A 23209-nucleotide genomic window follows, 5' to 3' on the forward strand; every position below is an offset into this window, starting at 1 on the left:
TCAAGGCACCCCAAAGTGCCTTGTGCTCATTGAGAAAGTCAGAAACAAATATAAGTTAAATAAATTGTGCTTATATCTCATCCTTAGGATCAGTTATGTGGTAATGGACAGGATTTGGTACTGTCTGTCCCCAATTTGACTATTATAATGGACATAAATAATTTGAATTGGTCCTGGACCATCAACCCAGGGCACCCCTGCAAGTCCCACAAGGCACCCCAGGGTGCCACGGCACACAGTTTGGGAACCACTGGCTTACGGGATAAAATCCAGCAGCATAAAATGACCAGCACTTGGACCCAATGACCCTCCAAATGCACAGGACTTACAGGGACCTATGCAGCACCAATCTAGGGACTTTGGCCCTGATTCAGGTTGCTTCCACCCCCTGCGTGTTGGTATCAAATATCTAACATTTTGACAATATGTAAAAGTATAAAGACTTTTAAGGGGATGTGGTGAGCAGCCCAGCAGTTAGGTTGCTGCAGTCCAAATACTGGCATCTCATGACCAGAAGAACAGCGTAGGAATACAGACATTGCTGGTATTGGGTGTATTCTGTGGGAAAGGAGGGTTAGGCATTAAAGTGGGGGCGTGGAGGATAGGCTATGGTGGGGGGTGAGCACAATGGTCAGTGTGTGGGGTAGGAGAGTTTCAGTAAGCACTAATGGGGGGGGGGGGTAGGCTGCGGGAAGGGAGTGTTGGGGAGGTGTCAGGGAGAAGTTTACTAACTGGACCTGTTGTGATTTTCTCCATCGGGATGCCGCTGCCCATGTCCTGACCGCTGGCATCCCGCTTGTCAGTTTTCCATATTTCTCCCCTTTAAAATATAGGATTGTGAATATAAAAACGGATACTGTATATGATATGTTTTGTAGATGTCATTTCATTTGGCAATGTTTAAGCAAAGTGTTTTTGTTTTCCCAGTCAATAAAAATTATGTGTGTGTGTGCGTGTGTGTGTGTGTGTGTGGGGGTGTTTGGGGAGGGGGGCTTTTATAACCTCCACCCAACTATTCTCCTCTGCCTACAAAATCTTCTGTTCCTCCACAACTTTGCCCATTTTGCCCTACAAAGCTTCGAAGCCCAGGGTATAATGCTGTATTTATTCTCCTTTTACCCTTTGTAAAAAAAAAACTAGGGTGTGAATAAAACTAAAATCAGAATGAATCCTGTGCTCTGACGTTGTGTAATTCCACCTGGAGTGCTCAGGGAAGGCTAGGTATAATCTGATCTTTCCTCTGTAAACTATACACACACACACACACACACACACACACGAGCCAGTCTTCATATAGATCCATGGCCTCTTGATGCCTCGTTAACAGTTCCAAGGATTCACTGGGCAAACTAATCAAAGTAATCGCTGTTAATGTTTTGGGAAAGAGATAAACATCCTTCAAAAACACAAATCCAGTACACAGGATCAAAGCTAGAGCAATTATTCCGGCATGCACGACAATAACTTAATGCTGAACTTCCTGCGTTCTCATCAGCTACAGACATTTTTTATGTTCTAGTGGAGCGCTTAGAAAAAAAGATAGAAAATTAAGCTTAAATGTTTATTTTTGATACACCCTGTTCTTTAATAGCAAAGTCATTCACGGGTTCAGTTTAGTATGGGAAAGAGTCGCACTGAACATAAAAAAAAGTAAAATGAATATGACTTAACTGCAATGTTAAGCTACAAGCTATTCCCAAATTAGTTTAATACTACTAAATAGAATTATTTCTGAAAGTGCACTACACTAGAATTATTATAAGGTCATGCTTGTTTATCATTTTGTTCTAATTTATTATGGCCCATTTTGTGCACAGCAATAATATTAAATCTTAATCTCTTCCGGACACGCTCAACGTACTGCAAAATAAATTTTCCAGTAGGCCAGAATGGGGTAGGTTTTAGAAATAAGGAAAAAAACAAACAAACAATACATCAGATTCATTCTTGTGTGTATCGGTTTGTGGTTGCAAAAGCCTGAAGGCCCCAATACATTAGTGCGATTTGTCTGAAGGGCAGGTTTCATCAGATTCCCTTGAACTCCCCCTGGCCGCTACCCGAGAGTCCTTACATTGAGTCCTGTTGGAGAAAGTGCGCTATATAAATTAAACTTACTTACTTACATCCGATTTGGCACTTGATGTGACATTTTTAGATACAAAATCATTCCAACCAGACGTAAGAATCAGATATTTACCATCTATAAACAGGTAAATATAAAAAATGTATATAAATATTTATCACAAAAATGTGCACAGAATCAGGATTCTATCTCTGCTGCTTATGGAACGCGCATTTCGTCTGGGTTAGGCTTGATCACCCTGCCACATTTTCCACAAGGCAACCTAGGCGCCTGCTTAGGGCCCAGCAGACACCAAGGGGCCCTACTTCCAAAAGACCTAGAGCCGGATTCAGATTTGTATGCAATGTAGATGTTGGCCCAAAATTGCTGGGATTTCGTACACGATTAGGCTGCGCAGGTACAGTCTAATGGCCCTTATTCTGAATCGTGCGGTACGGCCCGCGTGCGGCCGTACCGCCGATGTTTTCAGTCTGCACATGCGCAGAGGTCAATCTGCGCATGTGCAGCCCAATTCGCCGCAGACGTAGTTCGTCCGCCGCAAAGGGGGCGTATAGGGGCGTGAGGGGCTTCATACCCTCATTTCCCTATGCATACGCCCCGCGTTTCATGGGCGTTCCCATGCAAACGCGGGGCGTATGCATGCTAATGAGGGTATGACGCCAGTGATGGGGGCGGGAAGCTGACGTCGCCGGATGTCAGCTCTCAGCCCCCATACAAGCTATCACACGGACGATTGTCCGTGTGGTCTCAGCTTGCGGGACCTGGTGGGGCGTGCGGCCCTGCCTTCGATGGTCGCCGACCATCGAATGCAGGGGGCAGCTCCCACCATGGTGGAGGCGTACGCCCCACCATTTTCTTGCGGATCGCCAGCCGTCCGTGTACGGACGGCCGTGGCGATCCGTATCGTGGGCGGGGATTGGTTTGTGCGGCCGGAGCACCGTGTGCGGCTCCGGCCGCACAGATCTGAATAAGGGCCAATGCCGGGCAGCGTCTGAGCACTCGCTCAGATGCTGCCCAGCGTTTCCGGTCCCTGGCTGTGCAGCTCTGCAGGGGGTAGGTAATCCCGGGATCCCTGGATTGAGCATTTTTCCCCGGGATTGGCTTCCCTCTGCACAGCTTTAGCCTAGTCTACAGACCGCAGTCATTAGTACACATTAATGGTTATCCATAATAAAACTACAACTCAGTGATTCTATGAGAAAATAGCAATTGCGACAATTACTAAAACCGTGAACAATGTCATTGACATCTGTACAAACTGTGACCAACTCAGAAAGACTTTGGCAGTAATAAAATCACATTTAAACAGAAAAATAAACGTCCCTTTAATAGCTTACCCTAATAAAGAACATTAGTGAGTATAAAATGGACTTCCATAACCCACGGTCCGCTCTTATTAGGCTGCCCAAGCTTCAAGAAAAGCCATTGTGCAGTAATGACACGCACGCTGCAAATATACATTATACCGTTATTGCAGAACAAAGGAAAAGGTATAGACACAAATCTCTGGAAGCCATTAATGGCCCTAATGCGGAGATCAAGACAGACCGAAATTGGTGCTAGGAATATAATTGCCAGCAGGTGACTTCAAGTCAATTTTTCTCTGGCATGTGTAATTTACAGAATCAGATACAGGCTCCTGGTGGGGAGACAGATAGAGCGAGAGGGAATTCTGCAAGGATCGGATGCCTTCAGCGCTCAATAAACAGTGGCTGCTTGAGATGTATTGTAATTGGAGCATAATGACTTCACGGCTTCAGTTCAGCAGCAGAGATAAAACAATCCCATTTTATGAAGCCTCAGAATGACAAGATCTCTGAGGTGTCTCTGATTTATCTCTGCAGCTTAGACTATTATCTCAGGTGCAGCACATGTCGACTTAATGCAGGAAGAGCACAGAATACTGTAGTAGATGCGGATGTAAAGGTGCTTGGATTATATAAGATGCTGCTGTGGTTATAGAGCAGCAGATGCTCCCTGTAAACAACATCAGCATAAGGGGCTGCTTGAATTACATTCAGAAACAGACTAACTGCATTGAAATAAATGGTGCAAGTGTACAGTGATGATCGCTAGCACAAGGGAACTGTTGCTCTTGCATGCGTGGCATTTATTTGCACATTTTCATGGGCATAGAGAGGTGTGAATGTATGTGATGTGCCTGGCGTAAAACGGGCACACATTAGTTTTGGAACTTTGCAAATGCCTTTTTCAATTAAAGCGTATATATATATATATATATATATATATACACATACATACACATATACATATATACACACACACACACACACACACAAACACACACACACACACACACTACTGATGGGATGACTGCTTGTGTATGGTTATAGTTAATAGTAGAGGACAATTTAATTTTGATTTTTAAATAATTAATAACTACATAAATATGTGAGGTTCAACAAGTAAATAAAAGATCCTTTTTGACATGTGCTAAATAAATGCAGAAGTACAGTATAGGTTTATGGAATGATAGGTCTGGATGTTAAGGGGTAATAATATTATTGCATGGGGGATGAAATAGGAAGTACAATGACAGAGGAGGAACATGAAATAATATGTGGGGAGATGAAATGGAATGATAAAGTTGTTAGGTTGGGATACGGTCATTGGGTCACCGGTAAGTTGTTATTCAGTCATTAGGTCGACACAATTAGGACAGCATGGGTTAGGGTCAGGGACAGGGTCATTAGGTCGACATATGTTAGGTCAACAGTCAAAAGGTCAACATGGGGTTTTTCATTGTTTTTTGAGCTGACGTGCCGACAGGCGGTATTTCATGCCCTACCATCCACTAGGTTGTGGTGGGAGAATAAAATAGCGTGCCGAGCGTAGCGCAGCGAGTCATGCGAGGGGACGCGGTGCACTTTAACCTGTGTCCATGTCGACTGTGTCGACAATCGGGTCAAAAATCCCATGTCGACCTTTTTGGCTGTTGACCTACCATATGTCGACCTAATGACCCTGTTGACCTTACCCATGTCGACCTAGATTCATGTCAACCTTCCTGCATGTCAACCTAGACACATGTCGACCTAAATGGTGTTGATCTAATGACTGTCTAATAACTTGTTGGTGACCAACTGATCCACACCCGTTAGGTTGGGAGGTAAATGTAATGACATAACAAAAGATGGAATTTTACTGTGGGCCTCATTCATGCTTGCACGTAAAGGCCGATGTTTGTGCAACTGGGATTATTAACAGACTGCGCATATGCTGCGTTCGCACTGCACATGCGCCATGGTGTCATTGCCATCCCGCTCTCAATACTGAAATGCATGGGAAAAGTGATTGACAGGAAGGGACCATGTGGGGGTTTTAACGGGAGTGGTGTTAAAAATGCAGGTGTGTAATTGCCTTTTTTAAGGCATGCATATGCAGTCAGCTGTGATCAGAGAAACATGGCGCCAACATTGCTACTGCCATGTCCAGTCTGCGTAGCCAACGTGCTATCCTAGCAATCTATGTTCTGAAGTACCAGGCTTAAATCTTAAGGTTATTAACCGTTTGAGTGCCAACACTGATGTGAGAGATGTGCAAAATATCTGCTAAGAATGCCAGCGTCGCTCACAGCAACAGTCGTTTTTATAGGCGCAATAGATAACTAAACTTGTTTATTGGTAGAACAGAAGAAGATGGAATTGTAAGATGTGGAGCAGAGATGTAATAATTTGATGAGGAGGAGGGAACTATAGAGAGTAAGCAGCCTATTTTGGAAGAGATCATAATCCTTTTTCGATGGATTTTTTAACAGAGAAAGGGATTAATTCAGCTTCTCTTAATTTAACAAGATGCTATAGATTGAGGGATTTCTCTGGGGCCAAACTATTTTGAACCATTAATGCCGTCCCCATAGTCCTTTATGGGAACAGCGGATAAATTGAACAAGCAACAATAAAAAGGTCTGTGCATTTTACAGGAACCCTTCATTGGCAGTTTTAGTTGGTCAGCAAGAGGGAAAATACACTAAGCTTTTTCACCTGGGCTCCACTTGGCATGGTAAATTGTAATTAAGAGGTAATAGAGATTTTAATTACCCTGGCAGTATAGTAAAAAGTCCCTCAAGTAAGATTAATATAGAGAATACCAGTAATCTTAGCAAGGAGAAAGCGTGGGGCACAAGGGATTGTGGGAAAATGATTCCCATGTTTTATATGTAGAGCCTGGTTTAAGAGGCTAACCAGCCATACATCTACAGATTGATTGTCAGATTGGGCTGGTTGGAACAAAATCCTGGTAATGGATGAGAGCAAATGACAGTTGACCATTTGCTTTGAAATGCTGGAAAACTGCCAAACTACCAATCAGATACTACCAGGTTTTTGTTCCAACTAGTCCAATCTGACAATCGATCTGTAGATGTATGACCAGCTTAAATCTCAACCAAGTGCAGGATGAGACTATATACTAGCATTCCTCCCAATTCATGTGGGACATCCTAGTTTGGATTTTTGGAAACTATCCTGCTCTTTCCCCAAACTTGGGGAAGAGTTGGGAAGATTTTCCCTGGGATACGGTCATTTGGTCTACAACAAGAAAGACGACAAGCATTGGGTGAAAAGCCTTGCAAGTTCACCAGACACCGCCCGCCGAATGCCGGTACGCTCGCCACCCCCCCCCTTGCATGGAGCGTACGTTCGCACTGCCTGCATGTTTGAATGGATGTTTGCAGCCCCCCCATAACCATGGGATCGCCCAGTATTTTCATGGGAAAGACCAGAAACACTGGGAGTTCCCGTGGGTGCGACTACCCTCCGCCGCCCCACGCCCACTGTGTTGGGTGTGTGCACCTGGAGAACACCCTGTCCGCCATGGCCGCATACCATGTGTCTGCACATACGCATACGAATGAACTAGAATAACATACACTGACTGCTGCCTCCAAAAGGTAATTTATAAAGTGTCCTGGAAGTAAACAGCTAAACACCTTTGCTTTTCACCAGTGCACCCGCATAGCAAAGCTCAGGAATAAACTAAAAAAAAAAAAAAAAAAAAAACATACTGTACTAGTGTTCCTTAACAAAACTCATCATTTAATAATGCCATGGCTGTAGATTGGCCTAATGATAGGGGTCAAATATAGGAAAAGCAACTAAACAAAAAAACAACAACTGTTGGTCGGCCGTCAAGTAACTTCGTTGGTGTAGACTGGAATTCAGAAAGTTACCGTGGCCTATACGCTGCTTTCCAATGGTAATGCAAGGTTACAGCTCACTGTAGAGAAACTCAGAAAACCAGCACTTACAGTCTGTCACTCAGACTCGCATAACTCTAACTGAAAATAGAGAGTTAACTCAGAGGTCATGTATAATGCTGCTGTACTTCAAAACCCAAGGTGTTAAAAGCTGAGATAAGGAGGCATAGCTCAGGCATAACTGATAAACAAAGAACATGACCTCTATCATCATGTCTTACTACTACTGTATATAGTGCACAAGAAATGCTAATATGTCAAACTCAATACTTCAAGTATAAAACAGCAGATGGCATTATATCAGTCATCCTAAGGAAAATGTGTGTATTAACAGGAAAAACTCAACCTTACTCTGGGCCAGATGCATCCAGCTTCAAAACATGATAAAATGAAGTGATAAACAACCAGCACCTAATTGTCATGTTGTAGGCCAGAAAAATGACAGTTATGGGCCGGACCTGGAAAACGCAAACTGTTAGAGGTACTTGAGGAATAAAGTTGGGATTCACTGGTTTGCTTAGACTGGTCACAGAATCATGTTTGGAGGCCTTAATACTTCTATCACTAGGGGTAGACATAAAACCTGTACATTTCCCCAATAAGCCCATGTTTGTATACTCAACAAAAACCCTAGTTTTTGTCAGAAGCCCCCATTCACACTAGTTTGGACCCTGTTCACACAACCTGTTTTTTTTTTTTCAAAATTAAATTTTCCACAACTACCTGACACCCTTTACACCAATCACAGACAGATTCAGTCCTTACAGGGCCCTAGGCAAGATACAGATTTGTGGGCCCCCTTCCTCAAACAATCCATAGCACTGTATGAAATCACACAGTAGTCACGCAATGCTCACTCTGGGAAAGTTTTTGATGGCCCTAAGCTAGCACCTAGGTTACAGTGTGGAAAATCTGCCCATACATAATATCTACAGTATACCATGTGCGGCGCCAGACACCTGGGAACCTATACGCAGGAGAAGAAGAGGTTTGTACAGACTTCCAAGGAGTATCCAAGGTCTCCAATAGCCAAGGAGCCACACACATACAATTTATCAACGACTCCCACCAGCACCCAGACACACTTGGGCAGCTATGCACACTGTCCCAATGGCAGTTGGAGCTTCTGCTGCTAACAGGGCCACCCAGAACATTGCAGCACTTTGCCCAGACCGGGAACAACCCAGGTCAATTGTAGGTTCTCAGACCTGGGATTTCTGAACTAGGTAGTTCGTTTTCACGCTACCACTAGACTTGGGTGGCTTAGGTTGTGCCACTAAATTACTGGGTTTTTGAAGCCGGTCTATAAAAGTGCATTAAGGGCTTCAGAAGAAAAGTATATTTTGCACTCCACTCCCTTCTTTACCTTCAAATATTTGAAGCCTCTGCATTATGTAGAGCAGGCATTCCAAACCACGGTCCTCAAGGCACACCAACAGTGCAGGTTTTAGTTATATCCAGGCTTTAGCACAGATGGTTTAATCAGAAACACTCAGATACTAATTAAGTCACCTGTGCTCAAGCCTGGATATCTACAAAACCTGCACTGTTGGTGTGCCTTGAGGACCGTGGTTGGGAATGCCTGATGTAGAGTAACTAATAAAGGATAATGTGGAAATGTTAGACGACAGCCCAGTTCTGCCCCTTAACCATACCTTCTCACATCACACCAAGTTTTCAAGATAATGCCCCCTTTGGGACAGTGACACTTGGCAGGTACTAAGCACTTCTGGAATACCACTGATACCATAACAAACCAATGAACCAGTTTGTAGGTGTCCTGGCAAAATAGATCTCTATTCTCCACTCTTATTGCTCGCTCTTGTCAAATCCCTGCAGCAAATGCAATAGTTCAGCATCAGTTCACCTTTAACTCTCCCAAATGTATCAGACTGTGCTTTAGTTTTGCTGTAAATGAGTGCAGTAAGCAGTGATAACCACATCACCGTAACATTTTATTTTTTTAGTCTTCCAACTGTTTTAAAAGTCTCCGTTGGCTTGAACACATTTGATGAAGTAATCCCCGATGGAGAGACGCACTTAATGCAATGTGGTGTATATTGACGCACGTGCCCTTTGACCATACTTGTTACAAGATTTGTTGGTAAAAGGCTTCTATATGTACACCATTTATTTTATATTAGTCATGACAAATCGAAAGGGACAATGTTCTAAGCTCAGCATCACAGTCAGGGCTGACAGGCTTCTCAGCGTTACTATGACCCAAATATACAGTGCCCCAGGCCCTAGAGATGATGTTCAACTAGAAACTAATTCTCTACTATTCTACTTTATCGCTTTAAATAATACTGCAGCCAATCCGCCCCAAACCCCCATAAAACGTATAGCACAGAGCCAAGGAAACTGAAAAGTAACAGCCCTTAAGAGGAGCGAGTTCTGGAGGTGTGAAGCTGCGCTGACAGCTCAATCACAACACCATGAGTAACACTGCCTTCATTAGCTTCCCTCCTGCTCCTTGTTACAGGGACATATCGTGATTGATTACACAAAAACCTGATGATCTTGTTTCCAAGGAAATCTTCCGAGGTATCTTTTATGTGGGACTAATCTAGTTATATGAGCTGGTACTAGAGATGATTAAAGGGATTAGAATTGCGCCTGCCCTTCACATTTGTACAAAGAATAGTACATTTGCGTGGAATTTGCCACATGTGAAGTAAGAACTGTATTTTTGTCCTTGCGGTCTGATGTAAATTAAATCAACAACATCAAATTTGGTTCCAGTTTCCATGGACATTGTATTATTGGGCAGGTGCATCTGTGCAGGTCACTTGTACAGTGCGTGTGCTCTCTCGTCAATAGCCATGACCAAAAGATAAAGCAAATTGATCACACACACATATATTCACTGCTGTCTTGTACTATACACAATAACTTTTATATTTATTTAGATTAAGCGCGAATGAGGGATAGGAATACATATATTCGCAAAGGAGCACCCAAGCCAGATACCCCAGTTGGGGATCCTGAAGACTGTATTGTGTGTGTAATAGACAATCTAGGCCAAAAACCAGTGATGTTTTCAGCGTTTCTGTCTGGGAAAACAGGTCTGCACAATCCTACTTAAAGAAATGGAGCATACCTCACCAACTGTCCTAATTTTGACGTGACAGTCCTGTTTTTTGGGGACTGTCCCGCTACCCAAATGTGAGCAGCAGTGTCCCACGGTAGAGGGACAGTTGGGAGTCGCCGCTGCTTAGCAGAGCAGTGGTGAATAGATACTATGCACATGCGCACAGCATCTATACATGGGAGGCAAAAGGGACTGGGGGCGTGGCCAGCAGCTCAAAGAGTGTCCAAAATGTCCCCAGATTGATGAAAAACAGGAGGCACATGAAGCCACGATCCCTTTGTGTGGATGCACAGCAAAGCCCCTTTAGAACAATGATTCTGTTGGGATTATGGGTATAGACCAGGGCTGGGCAACACCGGCCCTCCAGATGTTAATGAACTACACATCCCAGGATGCTTTGCATTAGTTTTGCCTATGTGGCCATGCTGAAACTGATGCAAGGCATGCTGGGATGTGTAGTTCATCAACATCTGGAGGGCCGGTGTTGCCCAGCCCTGGTATAGACTAATATAGGCTGGTCAATTTGTGGCTCTCCAGCTGTTGTAAAACTACACATCCCAGCATGCCCTGCCACAGTTTTAGCATTCTCTAATAGCTGGATATAGTTGGTTGGTCAACCTAGAGATGGTTGACAGTCATTAGGTCGACATACTGCAAGATCGACAGGGGTTTAGGTTGACATGGCAAAAGGTAGACAGGTCATTAGGTCTACATGGGGTTTTTCACAATTTTTTGAGCCGACAGCCGGTATTTCATGCCCTACCATCCACTAGGGCAGTGATTTTCAACCTTTTTACCTTACGGCACATTAAATAAGATTTTTAATTTGCCAAGGCACACCATGAGATCACCACAGGGCAAAACACATTGGCCCCCATGGAAAAAAATGAAACCTATTGGCCCCTATATAAAAAAACGATCACACTGGACCCCACAGGTAACAAAAATAAAATACATTTGCCCTTTTAAATGAAAAGAGACCAGTAAATAACAGTTGAACTGGTGGGGGCTGTAAACTGATTTGGGCATCTCTAGATCTGGGGGCACACTTGAGTACAGCTCAAGGCACACTAGTGTGCCACGGCACAGTGTTTGAAAAACACTGCACTAGGGCATGGTGGGAGAAATGAAAAGTGTTCCGAGCACAGCGAGGCACCGTGCCCGAAGCATGGTGAGCACAGCGGGCCATGCGATGGGATGCGGTGCACTTAAAACTGTGTCCATGTTGACTGTCGACATTTGGGTCAAAAAAACTGTTGACCTAATGCTTGTGTCGACCTAATGACCTTGAGCCATGTCGACCTAGAACTCTGTTGACCAGTATATCGACCATCTTTAGGGCGACCGTACAATCCATACTCCTAATAGTAAACCTGTGGCACTGCATATAGGGACTTGTAATTTCACAGCAAATTAAAGACGGTTTCTCATACATTATAAAAAGGGCCCCAGTTTTTTCTGCAAGCGTGGATATGCACATATGCAGACCCCCTTTGCGAATGCATTTGGCGAGCACCACACTGCTTTTACTGTGCTTTTCATTAGCATATACCTGTCAAAGAAAAAAACTAATATGGGCTAATTGATTACTGGCTCTCCCAACTGCCCCCCCCCCCCGCACACTGGTGACCACTTTGCGAAACTGTCCCAATGTAATTGGGACATTTGCATATACTGTATAGTAAAAAAAAAAAAAAAGAACATTGGGGCAGATGTATTAAGCCTGGCGAAGAGATAAACTGGAGATAAATGTGGAAGGAGATAATGCACCAGCCAATCAGATGTGTTTGAAATATGACAGTTGGGAGTTGATTGGCTGGTGTGTTATCTCCTTCCACTTTATCTCTTCGCCAGGCTTAATACATCTGCCCCAATGTTACTACAAATTTAAAACATTAAATAGAATACATCAGTTGGTCCGCTGACCTATATAATCGCACAACTAAATAGCATATCTCTTATAAAGTAGCCCAGAACTGTCAATCTGTGAGAGTGTGTGTGTATAATGCTGGGTGGAGTCAAAGAGTGAACTCCGCCCCCCGCCCAGCATTATATACACACACACAGATCTGGCCTATTATACACACAGATCTGGCTTATAAATAAAGAGACCATTGCAAGGACCTGTGTAACCTGCGCCGTACCTGTGCCAGCAGCCAGAAACACAGTCCTAACAGTACTCACTTACCACAGCAGCTTTTCAGACAGCACATGGGCTCAGTGCCCTGACACGTGGGCATGTGTGCTCAGCAGCCACACATGCCCACCCTCTCACTTCCCTGTGCACCAGTAGGCTTTGGTTCCCTCCCAGAACACGCCCACCCCAGCCAGGAGTGCCCTGTGGCCGGATTCCCCATGCTCCTCCCCCTCTCTCCCCATCCAGTTACAGAGAGCGGCGCCCTGAGAGGAACACTTGGTGCGGGGACCAGCGCTGGGGCGGATTGGCCACTTTACAGTCGGCCGGTCCAGAAGAGACCAGGACCGGCCGCTCTCACCCCCCGCCTACAGCATTTTTCACACAAAAAAAAAAAATGCCCACGTCCAGATGCAACCAGCACAAGTCAGGGGCAGAACTATCAGCATTTTTTTTTAGCCTTTGAAGAGGTGCCCCTGCTGACCCCTCCCAGTCAAGTGTCTCTACTATACCTCCCTCCCTCAGCCTGCACAGTGAGTGCACGTGTCTGCTTTGTCCTGCTCCTGTACCAGTATGTCATGTCAGACTGCTGGAGGGAGCAGAAGAGAAGAGAACACAAGCGCTGTCCCAGAGCAGAAGGTTGGGGGAGCTCAGGAGGCTGCAGGGAAGAGGGGAGCAAATGAAGAGGAAGAAGGCTGCAGAGAACATAGACACCGGAGCTCCCCATAGGATGAATGCACAGACCGCCCCATAGGATGCATGACAAGCCGTGATCAGGTGAATCAGCCCAGTGTGTCCCCCAAAAGCAGTCTCCTTTCAAACAAAGGGAACCAGGTAAATTGCTCCTACACACTCCCTGAAGCCTAACACTAGCAACCCCCCCCCCACCTAACTCTAACTATACACCCCCCTCCCCCACACGCACACCCTAACTTTAACTATACACCCCATCCCCCAAAGCCTACCTCTAACTATACACCACCCGCCCCCACAGCCTAACTCTAGAAATACACTTCCCTCCCTTACAGACTAACTTTAACTATACACCCCCCTCCGCAGCCTATCTATACACCCCGCCCGCCGGCAGCGTAACTCTCACTATACACCCCCTCCCCTGCAGCCTAACTCTAACTATACACCCCCATAGCCTAACCCTCAGTATTTACCCCACCATGTCCTAATCTTAACTATACACCATGTCCATTAGCCTAACCTTACATTTATATCCCCCATAGTCCAACCTTAATTATACACCTCCTGTACCCTAACCCTACAAATAAATCACCCATAGACTAACCCTATCTTGACACTCCCCACAGCCCAACCATTCACCACCCACCTGCAGGCTAAACCCACCCATCCCGATCCCTACAGCCCGCTACCTACAGCCAGCAAGGTGCTCACTCGCCGCACATGCCCGCCCAGTCACTTCTCTGCCCAATAGCCTGGCCGGTCATCTAAGGTCTCCTCAGAGGACACACCCATGCCTAGCGGAAGCTGCGCTTTGTGCCCAGGGGAACAGCCACACAAGTGTGCAGTCAGTGCCTACCTGTAATTGGCATCATGGCGTTCACCCGCCGCACAAGCCCGCCCTCTCATTACCCTGCACAACAATAATGGCTGGGAATATCATGCCCCTTCTAGTACGCGCCCACCCACGCGGAAACCTCGCTTTCTGCCCGGGTTGCCCATCACTCCTCCCCCTCTCCACGACTGTCCCCATACTTCGAGAGACAGCGATAGAGCGGCACCCTCAGCACAAACCCCACTTTCTTCATCATCCGCTTCTCAATCCCCTGGCAGCAGCCACATGTCTGCGTGGTCAGTGCCTGCCTGTGTATGTCACCCTAACAGCTCAGCATCCACACACACTATTGTTTGCTGGTAAGTTGCCATACAACACATCCTTAATTAAATACAAGCCATATTTCACACAATAACAGTCCTCACAGGTTGAGGGGGCGTAGCCCTTTACAACGGTGTGAAGAGCGCCCGTAGGGCGCGATGAACCACCTAGTATATATATATATATATATATATATATATATATATATATGTGTAGCTGTCCTATGCAGTAAAAACCAGAGTGTATTATCTTTGTGTAGTGCTCCCAGGAATATGCCAATAGTGAGGATGTACCAAATGGCAGTGGGATGGATATTGCCAAAATAAACATAAGACGGGACATAAGAATTCTGCTGGTAATGCCATACACTGAGGAGTAGATACTGCACACATAATATACGGTCATTCCCTCTATATACAAGTGTAAGCTATTAGAACTCACGTTTTCAGCATGGAAGGGGAGAATGTTACTGGGAACACAGCCGGGCTTGTCTGCACTAACCCAGGCTTTAGTAAGGAACTAGTACTGTGTATGATTTAATGTGGCCGAACGCAACTCAAGTGCCACACACATTGTTCTCATATTGGCTGCGGCCCAAACTGACTGCTGTCAGATTGGAGGACAGGTTTCCTTAAGCTGGGAGCAGGAAGAAGGCGTAGGTGTGGAAATAAACCTTCATTGTTTGCGTTTCAAGAGAGAGTAACAACAAAATGCAATTGGTATCAGGTTAAAGGGGAAGCACAGTATCAGCTTAGGCTGAAGGCAGCTAAATCCTGGTTTATGAAGAGGCCACACTCTGGCTTAAGGGAATAAGATGGCAGCTATGGGTGGACTCATTTAAAAATGTATCTGATCATCTTTATATATCTGTGATGGGATCGGATGATAAGTAGACAATATTTAGGTCTCCAGTCAATAGGTCGGCACCAAAAAGGTCTACACAAGCAATTGTAACAATTTTCATACTACCTGTACACTATTACATGTGTCGGCATGCATACATACATACATACATGCAGCCCGACACAGAGATGCAGATCAGTCTGTGAAAGCTGTATCAGTCATGTGAGCTGCAGGCAGAGCTACCATTGGAGCAGCAAGTGCAATGCACCTGAGGACGGACTAATTGGCCCACTGCTGCCCCTGCCACAGTCTTCTTCCCCCTGCCACCCACTGCAGTGTTGTATATTATGAACTTGGGTTGGGGTGGAGGGGGGCCCAAATCATGTATTTGCACCTGGGCTCACCACCCACAAGTTCCACCACTGGTTGGAAGGCATGCTATGGGTATGATCTCACAGGAGAGGGGCATCAACAACCCAGGCCTTAAGTTTGATTAGAAATTAAGCTCTTACGTGCAGTGCCTTCTCCCCTCATATGCTTTTCCTTCTCTTCATTAAATCATCATCGATGCCCCTAAATCTCACAGTTCTCTGCACCCTGATGCGTATTTCAGTGCCCCCTGCTGATGCAGATGTGTATGTACCCTGTACTTCTCCATTTTTGTCTTCAACTGAAAGTCACTGGGGGAAATTTACTAAGATGTGTATTGTACCTCACATGTGATGTTGCTATGGGCAACCAATCAGAATCTGCTTCTTATTTATTTAGCACCCTCTAGAACAGGCATGTCCAACCTGCGGCCCTCCAGCTGTTGTGAAACTACACATCCCAGAAGGCCTTGCCACAGTTTTGATATTAGGGAATGCTAAAACTGTGGCAAGGCATGCTGGGATGTGTAGTTTCACAAAAGCTGGAGGGCCGCAGGTTGGACATGCCTGCTCTAGAAGATAGTAGACAGGATCTGATTGGTTGCCCAGAGCAACATCACATGTGAAGTAGAATACACATCTCAGTAATATTCCCCCACTGTATCCTATTTTGGGTGATCCCTTGTGGTGATAAATAATAATAATACATGATAGACATTATCAGCCGTATTCAATGCGGCCGGCGAGGGGGTTAAATGGCGGGATCGCCGAAAACAAGCGATCCCCGCCGTTTAACTCCCGCCTAAATAAATGGTGGGGGCCTGAATAAATGACATGATATGTCATTTAATGGTATAGCACATTACATGGCATTATTATAGGTCCAATCAGAACCAATATCTCATCGCATCGCATGCCATACAATAATGGCATGCGATGCAATCTGATTTTTTATCGCACCCCATCGCATCGCAGGCCGTACAATAATGGCATGCGATGCGATGCGATTTTTTATTGCATCCTATTTTTTTCATGTATTCATTGACACAGAGCAGTGAATACATTATATAGGAAAATCGCATCTCATCGCATCACATTGCATGCCATACAATAATGGCATGCGATGCGATTTCACTACCGTGAATAGCCCACTATGCAAATTCCGTAGTGGGCGCTGTGATAATACACAAGTACCACACTTTCTACCAAAACCAAAGCATTTTGGCAAAAAACTCCACTGCCTTGGCAATGCTGGCACACAGTCAGATTACCACTACACTAGGTACAACTCAGGGGGTATAGACATGCACAATAGAGTAGAGACATATGTGCACCAGATGTGTCCTTATGCGCCGTACTTCAATACACCATGCAGCACAAGGCGCCGGAGTGCACAAGTCTGAATCTGTATATGGAGAACAACAGAACTTGGCATGCAAAAGTAGCTCTTTGTATACAGAGTCAGACTCAGTTGCACATATAGATACAGAATGTACAAGTGTTGCACAGCAAAGTAATCAGTGCAGTCCCATAAAAGCAGTCAAATTGTGATTATGGTCCACATTTCAGCCAATAAGATGCAAGACACAGTCGTATGGGATGTGGCGCACTCAGAAGGGGTGTTTAGCGTGACTGCAGCAATCATGTATGTTTTAAAATACATTGAAAAAGATGCTTAAATCAAAGCATATGGGATGTTCTATGTTTTGTTATTTTGTCATTTACAGAAAATGACAACCTAGTCATTACTTTCAGTGATCTATATAGTATAAGGCTCTACGTTTAGGTGTTCCTTGATTACGAATCCTGACGGTCCCTTTACCCATGTCCTTAATGCTATTTGCTACGTAGCAGTGTGAGCTGAAGGTTTATATTTGAGCTGAGGTCTCACATTTTCTGTAAGAATGATTCACCCGTCACTAAGAAAACAGCTTCTCTCTTCTCCCTACACAGCAGTGATAATGAAAAATTCACAATAAAAGTGCAGCAGTCCACCTGGGGGGAAGCTGCACGTTTCAGATGTTTGGAACAGAAGGTGTTTATGATTGGATTAAAATGAAGAAGCCCAGGGCTACAAATGTGGGTCAGTAAAGAGCTGAAGAGACACTCAGGCAAGGCTTACAAGTGTTAGATTTTTCCGTAGAGGACATAAGGGACTGGATGGGATACGGAGACACAGTTTGTTAGGCTTGGCAAACCTGTTTCTTGGCTACATATCATGCCACAAAGGAAAAAAACACTTTTAACTGTTGGTCTCTATTTACCTGTCAGAAAATAAAGTACATCACAACTAAATTAGATCTAACCACAGAATAGGTCACTGGAAAACGTCTTCTCTAATGTGTTACTTGTCATCCTGTCGTACAATGACATCTTGTTTTACTTTCAGACTAATGTCAATATTTTGTAACTGTGCTGTGGTTCGATCCCCCACAGTATGCAGAATGAAGTGAACATTTAACTGTACATTACTGTATACACACTATGGGATTTATTTACGAAGCATCGAATTGTAAAAACTGACCCATCTGAGCGTGTCTATGCCCCATTTTTAATATTAAGTCACAGCTAGTAAGAGCATGGTCATTTGGAAAATCAAGCATACACATGTATATGCAGGGCCGGATTAAAGGGGGGGCACAGGGGGTCAGTACCTCTGGGCCCCCCTTTATGTAGGGCCCCAGTATGTGATCGGCATGTATTTTTGTAAACAATATATATATATTATATATATATATATATATATATTATAGCAAAAGGTTTTGTACATGGCAGTGGGGTAGTGCTGCAGCTTCACCTGTCTGCCAATGTGACAATGATTAATGGTGATGAGCATTGGGAGCCAAGGCACACGGACTGCACAAGTGTGCAGTGCATTACTGGGAGTTGACTAAGTCCCATGAGACTAGGAGGTCATAGGATGAGAGACTTTTGCTGAGCTCCGATTGGTAGAGCTCACCACATGCTTCTCAGGCCCATAGAGGAAAGCAGCAGAAGTGGCCTTGTCATGGGAGGGTTTTTAATCAGAGGCAGCGCTGAGCCTATGAGGTCTCCTACAGATTAAGGTACAGAGGGACAATCAGGCTTTTCATGTGGTGTATATGTGTCTTTACTCTGTTTTGACATTTCAATATTCTCCTATGCAGTTTGCGGTCAGTAATGACAAGTGGGAGGGGGCCACCCTGTCTAAAGTGCCCCAGGCCCCCCGATGGCAACCAGTGGTGGCTCCAAAGGTAGGACTGCAGCACAGTCCAAAGTTCAAATAGGGGAGTCACACCAACTACAGTGAGTCATTGGTGTTTGGCAACAGTTGAGGTGGCTTCAATATTTGAATTTTGGACTGTGCTGCATCCCTACCTCTGAAACTGCCAGTGATGGCAACACTACATAAAAAAATACAAAATCTTACCTAGTGGGGGGTTCCAGAGGGCTCGGTGGATTGCCTTTCCGGTTTCCCATATGAAAACCAGAAAGCAGCCATGCAGGATGCCCCTACAGCAGCTCCAGGTTCCAAATGTGCCAGTGGAGCTTAAGCCCCATTAACTACCCAATTTAAAATAATATATATTGCTCAGACAAGTCCTTCTGAGCGATACCTTCTTTAAAAAAACAACAACGTGCAGCGTGTATGATTAATATCATTAAGAGCATGCAGTCATCAAAACATACAGGTTAATATTGGCTATGTAGCCAATGACCTGCATGATTAGCGAGGTACTGGTGACGTCACTGAACAAGGTTATCATTCATTGTGTATTCACTATATCGTCCACCCGTGGCACCTCCGATATAAGTGGTGCCGCGGGTCCTCTAGTGTGTGAGGGGATTTAGAGATTGTACAAGAAAAAACAGGGCCTGCTTCATACCTCTTTGTGTGCGCGAAAATATCTACAGCCAGCGATCAGTTTAGCCTCTGCCCCACCTTGCAAATGAGCGCATGGACTTACTCAGCGGAGCCATGAACTTACTCAGCGGCTGCGATGAATACAGGCATAACAAGCCTGCTACCGACATCACACACCCTCCCCTAACAGGCACACTCGCATTGTCTCTGACACTCCCAGCGCCTTTTTTAAGGCACACCCTGCGTTTTTCTTAACACTTCCCAAAAACAGTTGGTTACCACCTCCACGCACCCACTCCTTGCCAATCACCTTGTGAAAGGCCAGCAAACACAAAATTTTGCAGGACTTGCTCGCAGCCGTGCATCGCGCACACGCATAGCGGCCCATAAGCATGTGCAGCTCATTAATAAACAGCCACTGTGCAAACTCGCAGCCATACGATCCGGCCCACAATTGATAGCTTTGTGGGAGCGATTACTGTATTGTAGCATGTAGATTGGTCATTAAAACAGAGCTATAGAACATTGCCTACCGGATTAGCTTGCACCAGTGTACCAGTTACACACTGCGTTCTTATTTCTGCCTGTTAGTTACTGTATAACGGCGATATTAGCCAATGACAATACCAGGATTAGACACAACAAGACGTTCACCTTTATGAGCACTTACAAGTGAGCCGGTTTAGTTTGGAAGATCACCAATAATTATTAATCAGCTGTAATGAGATTAGCCTCCAGATCTCTGTGAACAGCTGAATAGGACATAATTGCAGGCACTGCATCTCCCTGCCGAGGTCAGCTGTCGCTAACATGGTGTCCAGCATTAGGAAGCCTACAGAACGCATGTGAGAAATAATTAGCACATCAATTTTAAAACGCTATAAACACCTTCGCTAGAATACATAATATCAGTGTTTAATCATTCCGGGAGATAGCGTTTCCAGATAAGGACAAGCAGATGTTTCTGAGTCACCGGGGACTAAAAGGGAAAACTCCATTTCATATTCATGCTTAATATTATTAACCCTTTGAATGCCAACGCGCGCAATCCTCAAAATATCCACTAAAATAATGCCAGTGTGGCGCACAGCGACTGTCCTTTTAGTATACATAAATAAATACAAATACAGCCAAGCCAATAAATTGAAAATTAGTTAAATATCGCATCAAAAAAAAAAAAAAAAGAACAGTCGCTGTGAGTGGCACTGATATTTTTAGCGCCACAGCAACGTTGGAACTCAAAGAGTTAATATCCATCCGGGAGCTGTGCAAAAATCTGTGCGGCTACTTCGTACCAGGCTGAATATTCAGGTCTATTTTGGGTTAACCACCCGCACTCTATTAGTTTAGTCCTATGTTTCAGGACCGCTAATGGGGACAGGATGGGCAGTGTTTTGTGGACGTTAATGGTCTTGAAAGACCACGTTTTACATTAGGTTCATTAATCTTGTGGTTAAAGGCAATAGCAATGACATCTGTTTTATCAACAGTGTAGTGGTTGACTATAATATAGCGGATTTCTACAGGAATGATAACAATTATTAGGTACACAGTTTACAGTCTTAAGACTTAAGCTGCTACTCACTCATTGATTCTAGATCAAAACGGACCATAGGTCACAGACTGACAGACAGCAGATAAAGATGATGAACTTACCCACCTACAATGCAATCACAACTTTTTTTTATTTATTTTTAAATATAAACACTTCTTTATCTGCATTTCCAACATCTGCTGGATGTTTATGTGAGGCCATCTACTCTTATTTCAGTAAATAAATATTAGCAAACACATTTCCTGCGCTGGAGGTGATGGGTTATTTTGCACTTCTTTTTTATTCTCTGTAAAATACAAGGGATGGAGGAGGGCTTGTGTCACCTTACCCGACACTCAGCTGCTAACTGGCTGTAGCAACAGCAGGCCCGATTCAGAGGAGGATGCAGTAACCTATGCTACTACCTCTTTGTAGAACGGTCCCTGTCACCTTTCCTCAAACACTGCAGAGATTCATTATGCTGCTGCAAAGGCTGTACTGTAGGCAATCTCGCTAAGGAGACCGTGCCCCCAACATGGCTGCCTCATCTGGTACACTTGTGGATGGGATGATAAATACATGGACCTGACTGTTTTGTTGGAACCCTACTCTATGCAGCGATCATCTTTTGTCATTTCTTCTAGAGGTATCCTATTCCACCCAGGGTAATCCTATGCACAAGGCCCAAGATGGCTGCCTCACCTATACTTTGCTAGGGTGGCATACACAAACCCATGGAAGTTATTATCCAAAATGCCTGCACCAATCCTGCATTATGCTTGCTGTGCACACAAGGCTTTCTTTTTGTCTGTGTGGCTTGTCTACGGTTGTACTACCTAAATCCTCTTTATTATGGGCCTGATTCAGAGACGCTTACTAGGCAGCGTATATTCTCTGCCTAGCGAGCGGGTAAGCAACACCCCGACGAACGACTGCACCCACCCCTCCCAGCGCCAGCATCCACTTGTTAACATGCGCCAGTTATGCTATGGCACGGTGTATACCCCCGCACCCGCCTCATTTCCTCCCCGATCGAAGACCTCGTGAGTGTGATACACGTCAACAGCATTCGCACAGGGGGTCTGTACATGACCCCCCCCCCACCATCGGAACGGGGACGAATTCGGCCCCTTCCAAGTAAGTCAGAATCAGGCTGTATGTACATTGTTTTGAGGTATGTCATATGTCTAGCTCCCTGAGTCCTGTATGAGAAAGTGAGCTATATAAATAATATTAATAATAGTAATTGTATTATTATAGTATAAATAACGGACCATGGTTATTTGAACTATAATTTGATGAAATAAAAAGTAATAGTAATATCTGTGAAACATTGGGGCAGATGTATTCAGCCTGGAGAAGAGATAAACTGGAGATAAAGTGGAAGGAGTTAACGCACCAGCCAATCAGCTGTGTTTGAAATATAACAGTTGGGATCTGATTGGCTGGTGCGTTATCTCCTTCCACTTTATCTCCAGTTTATCTCTTCACCAGGCTTAATACATCTGCCCCAAAGGCCCTTATTCTAGTTGACTCGGACGGATGCGTATTTTCGGACGGCCACCGAGTGTTCTTAGCCCCGCCTACCGTACGGATCGCTCACACCGTCTGAATGGGGTAAGACACCGAGCGAACGGACTGCGAGTGGATGCTTCATGTGAACAACTCCTCCATCTGTGGGAACCTCCCCATCCTCCAATGGTCGCCGACCATCGAATGATGGACCGAGTGGTCAGACAGCTCCGAGTGCTCCAGACCACTCGGACATATCTCCGTGTGAAAGCAGGGATATGGGCGGGCAGCTGGTATCCCCACACGTGCGTCACGGCCGGATTATCATACGTACGCCCAGCGTTTTCAAGGTAACGCCCATGAAATTACGCATATGGTAATGAGCCCAAACAGCCCCTCACGCCCCTTTCCACCCCCTGATCGGATTGTTCCGACCGATCGGTTTTTGTACGGAATTCACGCCGTGTTCGGATGTGCGAGGCATTCGCACATGCGCAGAAAAGCCTCTGCACATTTGCAAACACCAAACATCGGCCGTCCGACCGCACGCGCAGCCGTCCGACTCAATCAGAATAAGGGCCATATAGTAGAACCGCTTTTGTTTGTCCTGGAAATATATTTATTCAGCTATTATGGCATAACTGCCTGTCATTTGACCCATGCTGCTGTTATTTATGAATCTAAATTTCTATTTCAAACTAAACACGGTCAAATGTATCTGCCAAATCCATTA

General features: G+C 44.9%; 1 protein-coding gene across 19 annotated transcripts in view; it reads right to left on the bottom strand.

Moving 5' to 3' along the window:
* Positions 1 to 23209, bottom strand: part of SORBS2 (sorbin and SH3 domain containing 2) — a 289436-nt gene that overhangs the window by 153196 nt on the left and 113031 nt on the right. Inside the window, exon 1 of one of the 19 annotated variants that reach the window (XM_083169084.1) lies at positions 14817 to 14883. The exons of 17 other annotated variants lie outside the window; for them this stretch is intronic. The gene's annotated coding sequence lies outside the window, so the exon portion shown is untranslated. Of the gene's footprint in view, positions 1 to 14816; positions 14884 to 23209 lie in introns of those variants that run through there. One more of the 19 variants, XM_083169041.1, reaches the window with a different exon arrangement.

Source organism: Crinia signifera, chromosome 1 (genome assembly GCF_055691185.1).
Source record: "Crinia signifera chromosome 1, ASM5569118v1, whole genome shotgun sequence".
Classification (NCBI taxonomy): Eukaryota; Metazoa; Chordata; class Amphibia; order Anura; family Myobatrachidae; genus Crinia; species Crinia signifera.